The sequence below is a fragment of the Prionailurus bengalensis genome, chromosome F2 (genome assembly GCF_016509475.1).
Source record: "Prionailurus bengalensis isolate Pbe53 chromosome F2, Fcat_Pben_1.1_paternal_pri, whole genome shotgun sequence".
In the NCBI taxonomy this organism is placed as follows: domain Eukaryota; kingdom Metazoa; phylum Chordata; class Mammalia; order Carnivora; family Felidae; genus Prionailurus; species Prionailurus bengalensis.
Window position 1 is genome coordinate 69,277,650 of NC_057353.1, and position 7,088 is coordinate 69,284,737.

Consider the following 7,088-nt stretch of genomic DNA (forward strand, 5'->3'; position numbering starts at 1 on the left):
CACAGAGCCCAACGTAGGGCTTGAACTCACAAGCTGTGAGATCGTGACCTGTCCGAAGTCGGACGCTTAACCAACTGAGCCACCCAGGTGCCCCTTGTTATTTTTAAATATAAAGTAAAACTACCCAAGCCGTTGCCCTGCACACCTCGAAAAACAAGGAAGAAATTACTCCTGAGTGTTCTCAGGGAATATGTAAATATTGGGGAGAAGAAGGATCCTTGGTAGTTGGTCCCATCCTTCCCACTACCGTGCTTTATTTTATATACTGGTTTTGTTTGTTTTTATATATGACGTTCTCTTTGAACGAAAGCTCCCAAGGTCAGATATGTAGATGTATTTTGCTCAGTTTCCTTTAATAATGATCAGAGTAAGTACTTACATATGGGTATTTTCTTGGTGTGGACAAAAGTAGGAACATAAACAGGTACTGAAAGGGTCCGATGTATCAGGTGTTGTCCTAGAGCTTTTTGTGGATGCTGTCCTGTTTGTCGTCACGGCTCTGAGAAGCAGGTGTGATTTCGTCTAATTTGAAAACACAGGAGTAGAAGCTTAGAAAGAACCAGTGACCTATTCATGTTCTCTCAGGCAGACGATGGTGAGACTGAGAAAGGAACTCAGAGCCGGGAGAAACAAGTCCTATCTTCCGGCCAACTCACAGCCACGTGGTCTACCAGTGCAGTTGGCATTAAGGGTTGAATCGTATCCCTGGCTCAAATGCACGTGTTGAAATCCTAAACCTCTCAGTACCTCAGAATATAACTTGATTTGGAGACCGGGTGCTTACAGAGGCAACCAAGATAAAGCAAGGTCATTCTGGTGGGCTCTAATCAAATATGACTGTTGTGCTTCTTCGAAGAAGGGGAAAGTTGGACACAGACATGTACAGATGGAAGACGATGTGACCAGGTGAAGATACTGGGGGAATGCCATTGAACATGAAGACAACCAAGCCAAGGGGAGAGGCCTGGAACAGAGCCCTCCCTCAGAGCCCTCAGAAAGAACCAGCCGTCCCAACCAACACCTGGATTTGGGACTTCCAGCCTCCAGGAGATGAGACAAGAAATTTCTGTTGGTTAAGCCACCCAGGCTGTGATACTTGGTTACAGTAGCCCTAGCAAACGAATACAGCTGGCCGCCTGGTGAACATAAGAAATGTCAATTGTGATGCGGGAAGGGGTACCCCTAAGAACACAGGGAAGTTTGAGGCCACTATATGGCTTTGAGGAAGGGAATAGGGAAGAGGGGGCAATCCCCAGGAGGAAAGACGTCCCACAAAGCCCTGCTGCCTTCCTGCTCCTGGGGCCTTTGCCTGCCCTACTACTAGGAATAAATCTACAAGGTAAATTATTCACAATTGTGTGTATTAGCGCCCAAAGTGCATTATTTATTTATTTATTTTTTTTTTTGCAGCAGATGTACCTTTTTAATTTGGTTTTATTTTAGGCTAAAATTGCAATATTAAATTTTAAAATCCAAACACTAGCATGACTTTGCATTCCCTGAACATCCACTGCCTCCTTCTTCCAGCAGACGCAGAATAGCAATAGGGCAGAGCTGGAAAGAAGACCAGGCTTTGGCTGCTGGTCCTGTCCCTGCACCAGAGTGGTTGTGTGACCTTGAATACGTGGCTTCACTCTTCTGAGGCTTGGTGATCTCTGCTGTCAATGGTAGAGACGACCCGGGTGTTCCCAAGATTCCTCCTGCTGAGAGTATCAGCAGGTCTGAGTATCTATAGAGACCAGGGGGAGCCAGGTTGAGATCAGCTACGGCTGGCAGTGCAGGAAGTGAGTCTTAATCTGTACCTTTGCCATTGCCAGAGAAGGGCAGGCAGCCACGGAAGGTGAGCATCTCCAAATGTTGATAGGTGTATGTACCCTAAGGAGGGTCTTTATAGATCTTCAAGGACCTAAACAAAAGTTCATAGTGGCTGTTCCTTATTCTCGTTAGTAAATGATAAAATACAAAAGTTACATGTATGCTGAAAATAAAAGATTTTCTGGGGGCACCTGGGTGGCTCAGTTGTTTAAGCAACCAACTTCGGCTCAGGTCATGATCTCACAGTTCATGAGTTCGAGCCCTGCGTCGGGTCCTGTGCTGACAGCTCAGAGCCTGGAGCCTGCTTCAGATTCTGTGTCTCCCTCTCTCTCTCTGCCCCTCCCCTGCTCGAGCTCTGTCTCTCTGTCTTTCTCTGAAAAATAAACAAACAACAAAAACAAAAACCAAACAAACAAAAAAAGATTTTCTGGGCTCCTGGGTGGCTCAGTCAGTTGAACAGCTGAATACAGCTCAAGTCATGATCTCGCGGTTCATCAGTTCAAGCCCCACATCAGGCTCGCTGCTGTCATTTGGGAGCCTGCTTCAGACCCTCTGTCCTTCTCGCTCTCTGTCCCTCCCCCGCTTGCATTCTCTCCCTCATAAATAAATAAACCATTAAAAAAAATAAAAGATTTTCTGACTGCAAATCTTGGATTATTTGTTCAAGCTTCTATGATTATGGAGGGGTGTGTGTGTGTTTGTGTGTGTGTGTGTGTGTGCACATGCACGCACCTACATCACACAGGAGGTGCCTCAGCCTCAGTTTCCCTGGTCTCTCAAGCAGGTTCTCAGTCTTTTTGGGGGTGGTCATTAAGCTTTGAAAAGCAGGTGCTTCGGTAATCCTTCCTATTCTCTCCAGGCTGCCTTTTAATTTCTACTATTGTGGAGAGTATGACTTGGTGACACTTTACTTAGTACTCGGAGCTTCTCTACAGCCCCACGAGTTGGGAGTCTCTGTGCTATGACTGATATCCTCGCTCTAGAGAAATTTTGTGCCAGAACTTGGAATGAAATTGGATAGAGAAATTGGTCTCTCCTGGCCCCCTTCCTGATCGGCCCCATCAGTCAAATGCAGCAGACTGCAACGATACTGAAAGTTTTTCACTGAAGAGTCAGGTAATGCCAGAAAATTACTGTGACATAGTAAGAGCAGATAATGACTTTCCAGCTAACTTAGAAGTTTCCTAGAAAACGCTTCTATGCTTACGTCTTAGACAGCAGGGATACTCTGCCATATAGCGTAACCGAATCGAGGGACTGACATTCTTTGCCATATTCTGTTGGTTAGAAGCTAGTCACAGGTCCTGTCCACACTGCAGAGGAGGGGATTATACAAGGGATACCTCACTGGGAGTTAGTTTAGGGTGTTTCTATGATGCTTGTAATAATTTTGAACCCCTTCCCGGCCTTGTTCTTCTGCTTCCTCCCACCAGAGCACAGTAGCAAAAGTGGATGACCAACCTGGAAGAAACTAACAGAATCAAGAGCACTGCCTGGCTTTTCTTTCCTTACTTCAGTAAATATTTCATAGAACATCACTGAGCCCGGAATTTCCTAGGTAAAGTGAGCAACTAAATGAACAATAAAAATGGTTATCACATGCATCTACTACTCACTGTGTTCTATGAGCTGTATACTAAATATTTCAGTTATTTTGTTAAATACAGTAAGTTTTCATTATTAATCCCATTGTGTCGGCCTGAAGGTAAGGATTCAGAACTTGAACAAGATCTGTCTGACCCAAGAACAATATAATAATAAACAAAAAAAAATTATGGAATGCTTAATAGGTTTCAGGCAGCATCCTGTGGATTCCACACATAACAACGAACTCATTTGATTTTCATAGCATTCCTAGGACGTAGGTACCACTATTAACCCCATTTTATCTATGAAGAAACCAATGATCAGAGAAAGTAGTTAACTTGCTTTAGATCATGCAGCTGGCCGGTGGCAGAACTGAAATTAACCAGAAAGTATGGTCCCAGAAGTTATGTTTTTAATCTCTGTGCTATCCTTGCTGCCACAGCCTTGAAGGAGAAAGAGTGGGTCATAGTATATCTACCCTCCCGAGGGTTAGCAAAATAGATAACTCATAGTAGAAGAAGAATGAAAAAAAAAATGAGTAACATAAAATAAAATATTCTTCATCAAGAATTATCTTTCATTTTAGAAGCAACATACTTCATTTGGATTCTCTGGTCAAAAATAGACTTAAAGCCTTCTGAAATATTTTTATGAGAGCAATATTTTAGACCTTTAGTCCAAACAGAGAAGTACAATGGCCAGAATTCTCAGCTATGAGTTCAAACGCTGAGCTAAACTGACTGAATATTTGATGATATTAAGTAATTATTGTTATATTCGTTTCCTACGGCCCTATAACAAATTACTACAAATTTAGGGGTTTTCACACCACACAAAGTTATTATCTTATAGTTCTGGAATCTGAAATGGGTCTCACTGAGTCAATAAAAGGTTTCATTCTTTCTAGAGGCTTTGAGGGAAAAACTGTTTCCTTACCTTTTCCAACTTCTATAGGTCACCCCCATTCCTTGGCCCCCTTCCTCTACCTTCAAGGCTAGCAGTACCAAACTATGTCCTTTTTGGGGTGCCCGGGTGGCTCAGTCAGTTAAGTGTCCAACTTCGACTCAGGTCATGATCTCATAGTTTGTGAGTTCAAGCCCCGCATCAGGTTCTGTGCTGACAGCTCAGAGCCTGGAGCCTGCATCAGATTCTGTGTCTCCCTCTCTCTCTGTCCCTCCCCTGCTCACACTCTGTCTCTCAAAAATAAATAAACATTAAAAAATTAAAAAAAAAACAACTATGTTCTTCCTCTGCTGCCATCTCTAGGGTTCTCCCTCCCTGCTTTCCTCTTCCCTTTAAGGACTTACGATTTCCTTGGGCCCACCTGGATAATCCAGGATAATCTCCCTATTTTAAGGTCAGCCAATTAGCAATCGTAAACCCATATGTAACCTTAATTCTCCTCTGCCATATAACTTATTCACAGGTTCAGGGATCAGGACATGAACATCTCTGGGGAGTTACTATTCAGTCTGCTACGACTATTGGTTTTGTTTGGTTTTGTGTTTTTCAGGGCCAAGTGATAATTGTACTGTAGTTATGACTATTTTTTTAAGTTTATGTATTTATTTTGAGAGAGAGAGAGTGCAAGTGTGAGCAGGGGAGGGGCAGAGAGAGAGAAAAACAGAGAAAATCCCAAGCAGGCTCTGCACTGTCAGCACAGAGCTCCATGCAGGGCTCAAACCCACGAACCATGAGATTGTGACCTGAGCTGAAATCAAGAGTCGGATGCTTAACCAACTGAGCCACCCAGGTGCCCCATGGTTATTACTACTTTTTAATCTTTATCTTTCAAGGGTACATGTTGCATAACTTACAGATGAAAGGATAGGATGCTTGACATCTCCTTCAAAGTAATAACGGGGAAAAGAAGATGGGGACGGGGGTCAAACTGGCCATGAGCTGAGCCCCGTAGATGCTGTGTGTTTGGTATGGGGTGGTTACTGTGCAATTCTGCCTACACTCGAATACATTTAAAATTTCGTGTAAGGTAAAGATAATGACTGCAAATAGAGACCCAGGGACCAAGAGACAATAGCATAAACTAAGCAATTCTGTGTGCCAGGCAGTATGCTAAATGCCTCATCTGACTCTCACAACAGCCCTATGAGGAAAACATTCACAGTCCCACTTACACATAAGAACCCGCTGCTCTGCTAGGGTTAGGTTTCACCCAAATATGCCGAGAACCAGGTTCTGAATCCAGGTTAGCCTCTGTTTCAAAGCTCATGTGCTGAATCACTATTTTAAGTTAAATCTCAAATCGAGGTTAAGTGGCTATTTAAAGCACTGGTAAGGTGCCAATATTTTAAGAGATGTGATGGTTGGTCTCAAGGAGATGAAGCGTTAGAAAACACTTGTTGAATCGAAATTCTGATCCTGGCTCAACCACCTACAAATGATGAGAGGCAAAATATCTCCAATCTCTAGACCTCAGGCCTACACGATGAGATCACAGAATCCATTTTGCACATTGTAGAGGAGAGTAGGGAAGATCAAATTTAAGTAAAACCATTATCATCAGTAAAGGGCTGTATAAGCAAAAAGGAAAAAAGGCAGCAACGGTGATGATATTGTGGTCGAAGATGAAAAGGCTCACGACCCACACACAAAGAAGAGTTTTAAGGTACTGTGTCACGTTCTCCCACGCCACATGGTTTTTTCTTCACGAGAGCTCCTCAGCAAATTCACACAGAGTGAGGCCGACCCTAAGAACACCCAAGACAGTGACATTTCTGAGTGACTGTGGAAAAGCTCGGTCATTGCACTGGTATCTCTCCCACCTCAGGGACTGTGCTTAGCACACAGGGGCAGCCATGTATGGGGAACAGGGATTATTCTCGATGTGGTGACTGGGGAATCATGACATGGTATATTAATAAGGAGACAAGAACAGATGGTGTCAAATGCACATTAACCTTCAATGTGATGTCCTTCAGGATCCGGTCCCAGCTGGGATCTCCAGGTTTATCATCCAAACCCAAGTCGTCTATACCTTTCATTCTGGCCTGACGTAAAATGAAGTTTCTGGGGAAGTCATGCCATCTCACTGCCATCTTGTTTATAATTCTCATGTGAGCGCGCCCTTCCTTCACCCTTTGCTTGGTTCTTACTCATTCTTTAAGATTCAAGTCAGGTCCTTCCTTAGGAAGACTTGCCTGACTTAGGTCCACTTTGTTTTTGTGTTTGTTTTGTGTTGCTTTAAAAAAAATTTTTTTTTGAGAGAGAGGGGGAGGGGAGAGATGCAAGCAGGGGAGGGGCAGAGAGAGGGGGACACGGAGGTTACAAAGAGGGCTCTGTGTGGACAGCAGAAAGCCCGATGTGGGGCTTCAGTTCACAAACCATGAGATCATGATCTGGGTCAAAGGCAGACACCCAACCAACTGAGTCACCTAGGCACCCCAGGTCCACTTTGAATTAGTTATCCCTGCTTTGACTTCCATAAGGCTCTCTGACTTCCAAACTATATTGTATTATCCATTTTAGAACACTGAAGGCAGCTGTTGACTTTCCTTGCTCTATCTCATTTCTAGAGAATGGGAGAGAACATAGTGTATTGTGATTATATGTTGAATGTAAGATAGTATATCACCAAAAATAAATATTATTGAATGTACTCTTCCTTTGTAATTGAAGGCTTCTTTGCTGAGCACTGCACAGATTGTGAGGGTGCCAGCATGGAAACA

General features: G+C 43.5%; 1 long non-coding RNA gene across 1 annotated transcript; it reads left to right on the forward strand.

Annotated features, from left to right (window-relative positions):
* Window positions 1-324: 324 nt before the first annotated feature.
* On the forward strand, window positions 325-3,423 carry LOC122496098. The gene is made up of 3 exons (XR_006300679.1): window positions 325-1,339; window positions 2,675-2,931; window positions 3,249-3,423. It is a non-coding gene; the product is annotated as an uncharacterized LOC122496098 (long non-coding RNA).
* The last annotated feature ends 3,665 nt before the right edge of the window (window positions 3,424-7,088 follow it).